Raw genomic sequence first — 14,743 nt, 5'->3', positions numbered from 1 at the left:
ACTTTTGAATAATTGATAAATAAATAAATAATTGAAATTAAAATCAAATACATATTCAATACTTAATTTTAAAACCAAAACCCGATAAATAAATAAATAGTAATCAAATAAAATATAATAATTAAAATAAAAAATAAAAGTAAAATAAAATAATTTTTTTTTGGTTGTGTTTTTCCTCATAAACTTAGGGCATGATATTCTGGCATCAGATTCTTTAGTTACAACACTAGGAGCCTAACCCATTACGTCTAACCTAAGAACTGCAACTTTGTATAGGATACCTACAGTCACTCGTAATGGTCATCGAGTGGCTAGAGGTTCTAGAGTAAACCAAGTAGGCTAAGATGGGGTAGGATAGGATGTGGAAGGATCCCCATTAGGAAAACATCCAAATCTTGATAAGGTTTTGAATGCTATCAATAATCTTATTGGGGTAGTGCAACAAAGATTACCACTTGTCATTCCACAACCAGGACAATTGAGTGTAGAGGGGCATGGAGCCAATATTAGGGAAAGGAGTAGAAGTCCCTTACCTAGACTTGTAGAGGATTAGGGGAAAGCATTAGTACCCAAAATAGAGCCACCCCCTACATTAGAGCGAGCACTAGTGAGAGAACCTAGAGATATTGGGGATGAGATTAGTGAGTTACTATGACTCAAACCACCCATATTCACTGGTACCACAAATGGCAGATGCACAGAGGCATGGCTACAGAGTTTACAAAGGTACTTTGGATTGCATACCTATAGGAGTAATTTGAAGGCATGAGTGTCCATACACCTATTATGAGGATGCCTCCAATTGGTGGAAGAAAAAGGAGACCATAAGGGGAGTAGACATAGAGACACTCACATGGGAGTCCTTTGTGGACTGATTCAAAGATAGGTATTTGTTAGAGCATTTTAGATAGAGGTAGGTTAAGAAGTTCCATGATCTTCAGCAGAGGGGTCTCACAGTGGCTCAGTATGAGAGTAGGTTCTTGGAGCTACTCCCTTATGTGGAGTACATGAGAGATGAGAAGCTACACATTCATCAGTTTATTAAGGGCCTTAACTTATCTCTTTAGGGATTAGTATGGTTGGCATTTCCTACCACTTTTAGAGAGGCAATTAAGATAACATTGGTTACCAAAGATATTCATACTAGACAAGAATCTCAAGATAGGTCCCATAACCAAAATTCCTCTCAACAACTAGCACAATAGAAACCCTCTTGGAAGGGTAATCAAAGCCACTTGATAGGGTCCTCAAAGGCCCCATAGACATAGAAGAGAGGCCAATAAGACACTAGATAGAGGCCATCTTAGGTTTATCAAGGCTCTAAGCCCAAATAGTGGTAGTCATAGAGCCCCAGGAATGATCAGAGGCCACAGACCCTATATACACAGCCAGCCAGGACTCAGTAGTCCTCTAGAGGAAGTTTTAGTGGATCTAGTAGGACCAGGGGTCAGCAGTAGTCCAAGCCACAAGGAGTGCAGGTTTAGACCTATGGGCCATGTTATGTTTTTGGTGGTATGGGTCATATTGCAAGAGAGTGCCCATAGGGTCCCACAGTAAGAAATTAGTAAGGAGCCACCTCAGAGCCTACAGTAGGTGATATGGGCATATCCCATAGGGTGTTTGCAGTGGTTGATAACCATTGGGCTAAGCATAAGGCCATAGTGCTTAAGGCTATAGGTATGATTAGAGGATATGAGGTTATAGTACAATTTGACTTCGGAGCTATAGGCTCTTTTATATCCACTTTTGTAGTGGAGCGATGCAGGCTAGTGGTAGCTAGACAAGATGTTGACTGGGGCTAGGATGTCAGTTGATTCCTTGATTCATGAGTGTCTAGTTTAGATTGAATACATGTTTACCACATTAGACTTGCATATTACTCCTTTGGGTTCCTATGATGTAGTCCTTGGCATGGATTGGCTTTGCACAAAATACCAAGATGGAATGAAGATAGAAGAGGATTGAGTGTGTAGATGACCATGGTACACCTAGGGTGATTTTAGGAGTTTTAAGGCCAATATCCCTTCATATGATTTCTACCATGCAACATAAGTTGTGTATGTGGAAGGGACGTTAGTTGTTTTCCATCACCATCAGTGATAGAGAAGAGGATGTAGGGGAGGAAACTTCCCTCAATGACTATTTGGTATTATAGGAGTTTACGGATGTGTTCCCATTAGAACTTCCTAGTATGCCACCATCGAGGGTAGTTGAATTTCATATTGATCTCGTGCTAGGAGCTAAATCCATATCTAGAGTAACCTATAGGATGACCACACATGAGCTCAATAAGCTTAAGGTTTAGTTAGAGGAAATTTTGGAGAAGGGACATATCCAACCTAATGTGTCACCTTGGGAAGCACCGGTGATCTTTGATAAGAAGAAGGATGGATCACTTAGATTGTGCATTGATTATAGGTAGTTGAATAAGGTAACTATTAGGAACTAATACCTATTACCTAGGATTGGCAACCTATTTGATTAGTTACAAGGTTCCTAAGTATTTTCCAAAATAGATTTGAAGTCAAGATACCAATAGTTGTGCATTGTGGAAAGTGACATCCACAAGACTGCATTATGTACAAGATATGGTCACTACGAGTTCATAGTGGTACCTTTTGGTCTCACAAATGACCCAATGGTATTTATGAGCCTCATGAATGGGGTATTTTGCATATTCCTAGATAAGTTTATAGTAGTATTCCTAGATGATATATTGGTCTATTCTCGTGATGAGAAGGAACACAAAAAGCATCTATGGTAGGTATTTCAATGATTAAGGGAAAATCAGCTTTATGGTAGCTTGTCAAAGTGTACTTTTTTTAGACCGAAAGGACATTTTCTAGGTCATGCGACATCAGGAGATGGGATCTTAGTGGACCCATCAGAGATCTAAGCCATCATGGATTGGCCAACACCTACCAGTGTCATAAAGGTCATAAGTTTTATGGGATTAGTAAGATTATTATAGGCAGTTTGTGGTAGGTTTCTCTAGGGTAGCTCACCCTATTACCTCTCTTAAGAGAAATGGAAAGAAGTCTAAATGGATAGAAAAGTGTTGGAAGGCTTTTCAAAATCTCAAAAGGGTAGTCACTAGTGCACCCATTTTAGCAATACCTAACCCCTCATTGGACTTTGTAGTATGCATAGATGCTTCCTTGGATGGAATTGGAGCTATTCTTATGAAAGAGGGTCAAGCCATAGATTATGAGTCTAGGAAACTCAGGGCTTATGAGCTCAATTACCCTACTCATGATCTTAAGCTCATGGCAGTGGTTTCTGCATTGGTCTGATGACATCATTTTCTTCTAGGGTGACAATTTGAACTTCATTAAAATCACCAAAGCTTGCAATATATTTTCATGCAGTCAAATCTTAATGTTAGGAAAAGGAGATCGATGGAGTTCCTATGTGAATATGATTTTGATGTGTATTACATTGAGGGTAAGGAGAATGTAGTGGTGGATGCTTTGAGTAGATGGAATCATGAGCTTGCTTCCATGGTCACAGGTATAGATTTGAGGGATCATATTATGTACTACCCAAGAGGATGCATTTCATGCAGAATTTTTCCAGATAGTCCACTCTCAGAGACCTCTTGAGGGTAGTTTTGTCACAGAGGTTTGCACCCTTGTCCAAATTTTTTATCTAAGGACAACCTTGTGAAACATGGAAACAACCTCCAAGATGTGGGACTTGAACTATGAGGTTGAGTCTTTGGAGAAGGCTGACTTCCTTTACTATCAAGGTGTACCTAACTACTCTTGGAGAGGAAAAGGGAGAAGGGATGCATGAAAAGAAAATCTACCTATTCTAATCTAAGGGGGTGATGCACCAAAATAGAGTGTTCAAACCAATCTCTACCCATACATGCACTATTGAACCATCATGACACCAAAAGATATACACATCCAGACTTGCTTTAATCTAACAATCGCATGTAGATTAGGAAACCCAAATGAATGACACAAGGAAAGAGAGGAGTCACTTATATACCATTCATAGGCCAAAAGAGATACAGTCATGCAAATTGTAGATCTCTACAAAACACCAATGAGAGGTAAATAGTTCTTGCACTTTTACATTAATGGATCAAGGAGATAAGGCAAAATGTCATACAGTTTAGGAGCAATGGGGATTTACACATGAAATTATAGAGAAATATTAGAGAAGTTAGAGAAGAGTCGACCTTGACAAAATCTACAAAATTTGCCTTTATAGCTCAGGCATAACTGAGATATTTTCCAACTAAACTTATTCTATAACCATTTCCATTAAGCCCTACAAAGAATAATCATGGAGATTTGAAGAAAATCTAATTTGAGCATAGATCTAGATGCAATGATATCTGATCTTTGTTGGAACAAGGCCCTAAGAAGATAGAAATGGTGCCATTAAACTATTCTAACCAAGTAGATGGATTGACTAGGGTGGTAGAGTGTTTTTCTAGGTTTAGCATTCATTCGAGGGTGGTTGGAATTCATCACAAGGATCAGATTGCACAAGAAAACTCAACTCCCTTTATTTTTGGTTCATGAATCAGCAGGGTCAGCAAGTCAACTGAGCTTTGCCACTAGGATGAGCCACATGGACCAATGATCTTCTTTTGTTTTTCCACTCTTCAGAGTCTCCACATGGTTGACCAAATCTTTTAACTAACTATGCCACCTCCCCAAACCTTGACTGCGATGTAACTGCCAGCCATCAGCCTTAACTGCGTTGCCTTCATTGTTAATACCTTGGCCAGGCTTGTAAGGACATGTGTCCTTTGGGTGCTTTCCCACATTGCTTAAAGTCCTTGAATCTCCATATTGTGGGAAATTATCGATCGTTGATCTCCACAAGATCAACTATTGAGAGAGATTCTCTATATAATATTGTGCTTGCCTCTTGAAAATTTTGGGCCCACGAAACACTCAGCATTTGACTCAGCCTGACCTGACCCATCTGGCACCAAATTGTAGCCTATGAAACAACCTAGGCTCCATAAGGACATGTGGTAGGAAGGTGCTTGCCTACATTATTTAATCTCCTTGCATCTTGTTAATGTGGTGAAGTGCCAATCCTTGATCCTTGAAGATCTAATGATGGAAGGTATGATTGGGAACATAGGACATTGTGGGACAAGTGTCATCAGAGCGCTTTCCCACATTACTTAATCTTCTTGCAACTTCATCTCGTGGGAAAGCACCAGCCCCTGATTTGATCACATTGAATGGTGTTCATAACATGTGCCCCTTGAACCTACGTGAATATCCATCATGATTTCATCCAAACATTTGTCACTGGGGTGCTTGCCTACATTGTTAGAAAGTTTGACAAGGCTCAGAATGCGAGAAAGTGGGTGCCAATAGAATTGCCAGCTCACCCACCACCCTTTGTGGCCCATAAGAGAAAATGTACCCACCTTCCATGTGTCATGATGGTGCTTACCCACATTATGTAAAAGTAGTGCATCTTGAGAATGCAAGAAAGCACCCACTGTAGATCTAGGCAAGATCTGATGGCATGAAAAGTTGTAGGCCAATGAAAATAAACTTGGAAATTCCATAAGTTTCAAATGTTTTATTTTTCATATTTCAGGGCATTCTAAATATGGAGAGTGATCATTGGGTAGGTTTGCATTCAAATTTTAAATTTTGGCAAGAGGCAAAATGGGTAACACTTCTAGTGACTCACAGGGGATGCAAGCCAGCTATGAGTGGGATTAGTGGCTTGAAACATCCATTGGGCTATAGAGTCATAAAATATGTGGATCAATGCATGGTGAAACCCTAACCCTACCTCTATAGTAGAAAAACACTAAAAACTCTAGAAAACCTACCCTCTACAACTGGAACTAGAGACCAAAAACCTCCTGCCAAACATATGTGCTCATGCACTTCTTGGAAAGCTGGAACAATAGGAAGAAAACTAAGCTACCTATGTATAGGAAACCTCAACCCCTATCAAAAACATGGTTTGAGATAGATCCCATTGATTGGGATAGGCAAAATTTCACCATCAGGCCTGCTTAATTGAAAAGAATTAGCCTACTTGCAACTGACAATTAGATAGGGACTACTCCATAGTGCATCAAACTTTGAGTGTCTCCCTAGTTTTTCCCTATCTGCATCCCATTTAAAAACTAAATCACCCTCCCTAAAGATTCTAACCCTGGCCTTCTTGTCAAAGCTCCTTTTTATTTTTTGTTGATGTGTTTCTAGGGTCTATATGGCCTGACTTTTTTTCTCTTCCAACTCCATCAATTATGCCATTCTTACTGTCATGGCATCATTTTCAATTAGCTCCAGCTGATGAGCTAGTTCTAGGGATGGGAATTCTAATGAAATTGGAAGCCTTGCTTCTCTGCCATATACCAACATAAATGATGAATTCCTTATTGACCTCTTAGGTGTTATTCTATCAACCACAGTGCAGTCTTCAACTTTTGATGCCAACACCTCTGGTTATCCTCTATAGTTCTTTTCATAATCCTGATTAGGTTTTTGTTGGAGGACTCAGCCAAACCATTGCCTTGAGGATAGTAGTTTGAGGATGTGCTCAAGTAGATATTATGGTCAACTTCACATGCACAAATCTAAGCTCCCACAAAATATTTTGCATTGTCTAAAATAATGGTTGAAGGGGCACCAAACCTAGTCACAATTCCATCAAGGAACTCAACAACTAAAGATTCTATGGCATCCTTCAATGCAACTGCCTCTGTCCACCTAGTAAAGTAATCTATAGAAGCTAAAATCCATTTGTGACTAGAAATAGAAGGGGGATTGATAGGGCCTATGAAATCCAATCCCCATTGAGCAAAAGACTACTCCACCTAAATGAGATGAAGAGGAAGAGCTGCAAGCTTTCACTTAGCAGAAAAGAAAGCACATTTTTCACATTTCCTCACATACTTATGATAATCATGGAACAAGGATGGTCAGTAGTAACCAACTCTCATGATCTTCATTGCAGTTGTTCTTGTTGAGAAATGACCACCATCAAGACCATCATGAAGTTCTCTAATCATTATTTCAGCTTGGTCTATGTCAATGCATCTTAATAGGGCTCCATTAAAATCTCTCCTGAAAAGGATACCATCAATTATGATGTAAGGGATTGACTATAATCTATACTATCTCCTTTTAGTTCTATCAAACCCTTGAGGGTATCCATTGCCTAATAAGGAATTCTTCATATCATCCATCCAGTTCCTTGGGTCATCATCTCTTGCTTCTTGTTGCTCTATTAGTATCATAGCAACTTCCTCATCTAGTTCCTAAGATGATATCATCTATTTACACAACCCTTTCCCTCTTACTAGCTTGGTGATCTAGATGTCAACATCATATTCCATTACTTTAGTAATCCAACTAGCTCTTTTTTCACTAATATCTTTGCTCAAAAGGAAATCTTTCACACTAGTATGGGGTAGTAACAAATGAATTTTATTATGAGATAGGAGGTGTCTAAATTTCTTTAAGGCTCTAATAACTACTAGGGTTTTCTTTTCTACATACCTATATTTGTCTTCATACTCTTTAAGCCCCTCACTAAAGAAGGCTATGGGCTACTCTTCATCTTTATCATTCATTTGAGTCAAGATAGTAGAAATGCTTGACTCACCACCTAGGGTATAGAGGATGAAATCCTTTTCAAAGTTTGGATTAATGAGAGTAGGGGTTGAGGCTATGGATGCCTTGATCTCTTCAAAACTTTCCTTCACTTCCTTGGTCCATGCAAATACCATACTTTTCTTGAGCATAGCCATAACAGGTTTTACCATGGTAGCAAGATTAGGGATAAATCTTTTCACAAAATTTATCCTACCAAGGAAACTTTGCAACCCTTTCTTATGTTCGAAAGAGGAAGAGCAAGTATTTCTTTTGTTCTCTCTGGATCAATGATTAGACCATCCTTAGATATAATGTGTCCCAATAGTTTTCCTTGATTGATAGCAAAGACACACTTGCTTGGGTTAAGGGATACCCCAAACTCTCTACACCTTGAGAAAACATATCTTAAATTATTAAAATGATCTTCTACATTCTTTGAATACACTATGATATCATCAAGGTATACTAGTACAAACTTTCCAATCACATTTTTGAAGGCCATCTCCATTTCCTTCTAAAATGTAGCACCTACATTGGTTAGCCCAAATGGCATCTTACAATAAGCATAGGTACCCCATTTGGTGGTAAATGTAGTCTTGTACCTATCAAACTCTTTGACTAGCACTTGATTGTAGCCAAAAAATCCATCGAGAAATGAAAACCTCTTTGAACCATTGACTTTAGATAAAATCTTCTCCATGGAAGGGAGAGGGTGGTGATCTTTAAGGGAAGCCTGGTTAAGGTCCCTAAAGTCCACACATAACCTATTTTCTCCATTCTTCTTCCTAACGAGGACAAGGTTTGCTACCCATGATGAGTGTTTGATGGGGAAAATTATATTGGCCTCAATCAATTTGGATAGCTATTTTCTCATTAAGGGTGCAATCTTGGGATTCACTAGCCTCTATTTTTGTCTTACTAGTTTGACATTATCAATTAAATCCATGGTATGCTGAAACAACCTTGGGTCAAAACCATTTAAATCATCATATGTCCATGCAAATATATCATTAAATTCTTGACATAGGTGAATAAAACTTTCTTTCTCAATCTTAGAACATACCTTGCCCATGTTTAAGGATTTTCCATCAGCAATCATGATCGGGGTGTGATCATCTTCGTCAGTAGCTAGGTTCATGATTCTGCCTCTTGTTTGGTCATCAAGATTAAAAACACTCTCTAAATTAATGAGACCCCTAGGAATCTTGTTGGAACTGAGGTTAATGCATACTGATCCTATAGTCTTGATTGGTTTCTATTTGAAAATTCTGCTTCATTCTACAAGAAGCTTACAATTTGTTCATCAGGTTCAAACACTTGCCAATGGATGTTGTTGTCAAGGATGCTAGGCCTTACTACCATCTTGATTTTTTGCTTCTTCTTCTCCTCAAAATTCTTGGGGACATCATGAGATGCACCTATTGCTGCAAGTCTATCAGCATGTCTATTTTCTCTTCTAGGGATGCTTTGAATATTAAATGCATTAAAACCTTCAAGAAAATCCCATATCCTATGTTTATAAGACTTGAGCAAACCAATCTTGGTGGTATTCTAATTTCTCACTTGATTAACCACCAACTTACTATCTCCATATACATTTAAGGCTTGAATTTCTCTTTTTTGAGCAAGTAGGAGACCTTGAATCAAGGATTGATACTTGGCCACATTATTAGTGTAACTAAACTGGAGCCTAAAGGAGAAGTAGTACCTTACTTGTGTAGGAGAAATCAACATCACACCAGCCCATGATCCATTCTTATTCCTTGAACCATCAAAGTACATGCTCCATACCCCGACTCATATCTTCTTTAGTCTCCACAAGATTGGGAACTAGGGCATCTTTCTCTAATATACAATATGTATTGAGGCCTATCTCAAGGGTTTCTGATGTAGGATCATATTGATATGCATTAGCCCATTCATCTAACAGAAAATTAGGTATCTCTACTAGGGAAGTAGTAGGCTCATTCACTATGTCATTCTAATCCATTTCTAGGATAGTGAAATTCATGTTGATGAGATTAGGGGTGTAGGGTTTAGTATGATGGAGGGCTAGAGGCTCTGCTCTGATTGAAGCTTTGGCCCCATATCTTGTTCTAAAAAACATACATGACCAATCAGAAAATATGTAGCCACCAACTTGTGTAGTGAAGTCTCTTGATAGACAGATGGAAAAATGTGGCTTGACTTCAGCAATGGAGATATCTTGAGTTATAGTACAACAAGGGCATGCATGTAGGGCCATTTCCACATTCCTAAGGATCCCTACAATCTTAACAGTACCATGATGGGTGGCTGATCCTTTGGTTCAATATTTTTCAATTCTTGCTACAACAACCTCTTTTGCATAGGTATAGTAGCAATAGCATCCCACATGGAAATATTCACATTTTTCTTCTTCATTTGTTCTAACATAATGAATGGTGTAGTAGGTGCCTTAGTAGGAACCTTGGGAGCTACATTTGTAGGAGGTTGAGGTGGAATAACCTAAGGATAACTTACATTCTTTCTATCATTATTTTGCCTCTGCTACTAAAATTTATTTGATTGATCATTTGCTGATTGACCGTGAGGTATTACATTTGCAGTTGAGGCCTAATTGGGAAGAGGAGGGGTAGCATCTTCAATAGCTCTTGTTTTTCTCCTAGTGTTGTGAGCAATGGAATCCTAGTTTACATTACAATGTTCCTCAATTTGATGATTCATAAAGGAGCAATCACCTTGTCCTTGCATATATGAGGCCTCTTTAAATTGGTCCTCCTTGTATGATTTTCCTACTACAAGTTCTTGGATGGTCAAAGCCAAGTAAGATTTAGCTTTTTGACACATGCAACAAGCATTGGAGTAGTTACAGGAGGGACAAAAATCCTGATCCTGGGACATGTTGTTTTGAGGGACTATGGCCCTACTTTGGTTTACATTTGAGGTTGAAGAATGGCTATTCTACTTATTCTGATCAAAAGAATTGTTCCCATAATTATGATTTAGAGGCCTACCACTATTCATAGTTTGTTACTGCAATTGATGAGCTTTACTACCTTGAGCTTTCTATCTTTCTAAAGTCACCACCTTATTGCTCATTTTTTGCATCACAGTGAAAATATCCTCTAGCTTCTTCTCTTGGCCTTGCAATCTTTTATCTATGTTCAACATCATAGATTGCATCATCTCCTTGATTTCATCTATTCCATTTGAAGATGTGGAATCTTGAGGGACTAGAGCGAGGAATTGTGATGTGGAAGTTGTGGGAAGAGGAGCCATTTCTGGTTGGTGATTTGGAACATCAGGAAAGAAAGGCACAGGAGGCCTTGGAGCTAGCTTACCTCCTTGTATTAGGATGTTTTCTGACTTTATTGCTATGTCATAAGCATGAGGAAAGGTATCTCCTCCCATAGTTTGGATTGTAGTGGCAATGTCACTGTTAAAAGCTCTGAGGTAATGCAAGAAGGCATTACCAGGGGTAGGTTTTACTAAAATAGGTATTCTATCCCATGTCTTTTGAAATCTATACTTAAAATTAGTCATTCATTCATGGGGGGCTCTTTTTATAGTAGTCAATTGCTCTAAAAGTGAAAAATGGTCACTTTTATCCTCAAAGTGTTTGCATAATCTTTCTCCTAATCCATTCAATCTATTATAGAACCATGAGCCAAACCTCTATACCATTGTAGTGCTTTTCCTTTTAAGGATGAGGCTAGAAGCCTAACTACAACATCATCTTTTGTAATACCATGGATATTACAAACATTTGCAACCTCTTGAATGTTCTCTAAGGGAGAGATAGAAGTTTCACCAGTAAACTCTAGCATACTTTTGAGTGCAGCTATTGGTATGTCATGTCGTTGGGCCAACAAAAGAGGACTTCCACCATTAAAGGTGGCAAAAGCATGGGATCTAGGCTGAGATCTAACAATAGGAGGAGTAGAGATAGATCTTGTAGGTGTATTTGTTACTATTACATTCCTAACTGGTGATAAAGATACTCTTGTCTTTCTTCTTCTAGGATTTGAAAATAAAAGCTCTTGGTACTGAAATTTACCTCTAGAAGATGCCCTTTTTTTAGCTTTGGGCATGAATTACTACAACTTTGGTCTGGAACTAGATGTATTTGAAGCTCAGAGTCACCAAGTACTTGAAGAATTAACCTTTTGAAGGCTTGAACACCAAAGCCAATACTATCTCCTTGGTATTAATGTTGAAATTTTCCTTTTGACACTAGTAGACTTAAAATTTTTTGAATAGAGTCCCACCAGGCATGCCAAAAACTATTTTCACAAAGGTTTGCACCCTTGTCCAAAGTTTTTACCTAAGAAAAACATTGTGAAACATGGAAATAACCTCCAAGATATGGGACTTAAACTGTGATGTTGAGTCTCTGGAGAAGGCCGACTTCCTTTACTATCAGGGTGCACCTAACTACTCTTGGAGAGGAAAAGGGAGAAAGGATGCATGAAAATAAAATATACCTATTCTAATCTAAGGGGGTGATGCACCAAAATAGAGTGTTTGAACCAATCTTTGCCCATACATGCACTATTGAACCATCATGACACCAAAAGATATACACATCTAGACTTGCTTTAATCTAACAATCACATGTAGATTAGGAAACCCAAATGAATGACACAAGGAAAGAGAGGAGTCACTTATATACCATTCACAGGCCAAAAGAGATACAGTCATGTAGATTGCAAATCTCTACAAAACACCAATGAGATGCAAATAGTTCTTGCACTTTCACATTAATGGTTGAAGGAGATAAGGTAAAATGTCATATAGTTTAGAGGCAAAGGGGATTTACACATGAAATTATAGAGCAATATCAGACAAGTAAGAGAAGAGTTGACCTTGACAAAATCTACAAAATTTGCCTTTATATCTTAGGCATAACTGAGATATTTTCCAACTGAAATTACTCTACAACCATTTCCATTAAGCCCTACAAAGAATAATCATGGAGATCTAAAGAAAATCTGATCTAAGCACAGATCCAGATGCAATGATATCTAATCTTTGTTGGAACAGGGCCCCGAGAAGACAGAAATGGCACCATTAAACTATTCTAACTAGGTAGATGGATCAATTGGGGTGGTGGAGTATTTTCCTAAGTTTATCATTCATTTGAGGGTGGTTGGAATTCATCACAAGGATTAGATCATGTGAGAAAACTTGACTCCCTTTGTTTTTGGTTCATGAATTAGCAAGGTCAGCAAGTCAACTGAGCTCTACCACCAAGATGAGCCACATGGACCAATGATATTATTTTGTTTTTCCACTCTAAAGAGTCTCCACATAGTTGACCATATCTTTTAACTAACTATACCACCTCCCCAAAACTTGACTACGATGTAACTGCCAGCCATTAGGCTTAACTATGTTACCTTCATTGTTAATACCTTGGCTGGGCCTGCAAGGACATGCGTCCTTTGGGTGCTTATCCACATTATTTAAAGTCTTCACATCTCCATATTGTGAGAAAGCACCAATCATTGATCTCCACAAGATCAACAATCAGGAGACATTCTCCATATAATACTATGCTTGCCTCTTGAAAATTTTGGGCACACGAAACACTCAACATCTGACTTAGCCTGACCTAGCCCATCTAGCACCACCTTGTGGCCTATGAAACAACATTGGCCCCATAAGGACACATGGTAGGAAGGTTCTTGCTAGCATTGTTTAATCTCCTTGCATCTTGTTCATGTGGGGAAGTTCTAGTCCTTGATCCTTGAAGATCTGATGGTGGAAGGTAGGATTGGGAACATAGGACATCGTGGGATAGGTATCATCAAGGTGCTTTCCTACATTACTTAATCTTCTTGCAACTTCATCTTGCAAATAAGTGCCAAACCTCTATCTAATTGTATCAAATGGTGTTCATAACTTGTGCCCCTTAAACCTATGTGAATATCCATCATGATGTCATTTGGATATGTATCACCAGGGTGCTTTTGTGCATTATCAAAAAGTCTGACGAGGCTCAGAATCTGAGAAAGTGGGTACCAATAGAATCACCATCTCACCTGCCACTCTCTATGGCCCATAAGAGAAAATGGACCCACCTACCACTCATTGTGATGGCACTTACCCATATTGTGTAAAATTAGTGCATCTTGAGAATGCGAGAAAGTGCCCACCATAGATCTAGGCAAGATCTAACGATGTAGAAAGTTGCAGACCAACAGAAATAAACTTGGAAATGCCATAAGTTTCAAATGTTTCATTTTTTCATGTTTTAGGGCATTTTAAATATGGAGAGTGACTGTTGAGGTAGGCTTGCATTCAAAGTTCAAATTGTGGTAGGAGGCAAAATGGGTAACAAGTAGATTTGTTGATTATTCATTGGATTCTAAGGGATTATTGTGACATAAAGGGAACATCTATGTACCCTCCATAGGTGACTTGCATGAGTTCATTATTCTAGAGGTTCATCAAGCACCTTATGCAACACATCTCAGAGTTAAGAAACCTTGTGCTAACTTAAGACAACTATATCATTGGTCGGGTATGAGGATGCAGATTGCTAATATTATAGCTAAATGCTTTGAGTGTTAGAGGGTTATGGTAGAACATGGACATCCAAGTGGACTTTTGTAGCCCCGTGAGGTACCTGAGTGGAAATGGGACACTATTTCCATGGATTTCATTTTTGGTCATCCAACGTCTTCTCAATGTCATGATGCCATCATGGTGATGGTTGACACCTTGACCAAATTTTCCCATTTTTCACTAGTTTAGACTAGCTTCATTGCCCCTATAGTTGTAGAGGTGTTCTTGTGAGACATTGTCAAGCTTCATGACATTCCTTGTAAGATCATCTTGAATAGAGATTCCTTTTTTACATCATCCTTTTGGAGAGAATTACAAGTAGCATTGGGCACCAAGCTCAACTTCGACACTGCTTATCATCCTCAAACAGATGGATAGATAGAGAGGGTTGATCAGATTTTAGAGGATATGTTGTAGATGTATGTGATGGATAACAAGGTTAAGTTGGAAGAATGCTTGCATCTTGCTGAGTTTTCCTATAATAATGGGCATCATTCTTCCATAGGTATGCCACCCTACCAAGTCTTGTATGGTAGACCTTGTAGGACACCCTTGAGTTGGGATAGGATCAAGGATAGAGTATCCATTGG

Source organism: Cupressus sempervirens, chromosome 5 (assembly GCF_028749045.1).
Source record: "Cupressus sempervirens isolate cs-2001-9-10 chromosome 5, ASM2874904v1, whole genome shotgun sequence".
Taxonomy (NCBI): domain Eukaryota; kingdom Viridiplantae; phylum Streptophyta; class Pinopsida; order Cupressales; family Cupressaceae; genus Cupressus; species Cupressus sempervirens.
The sequence above is the reverse complement of the archived record's forward strand: the minus strand, read 5'-3'. Positions refer to the sequence as shown.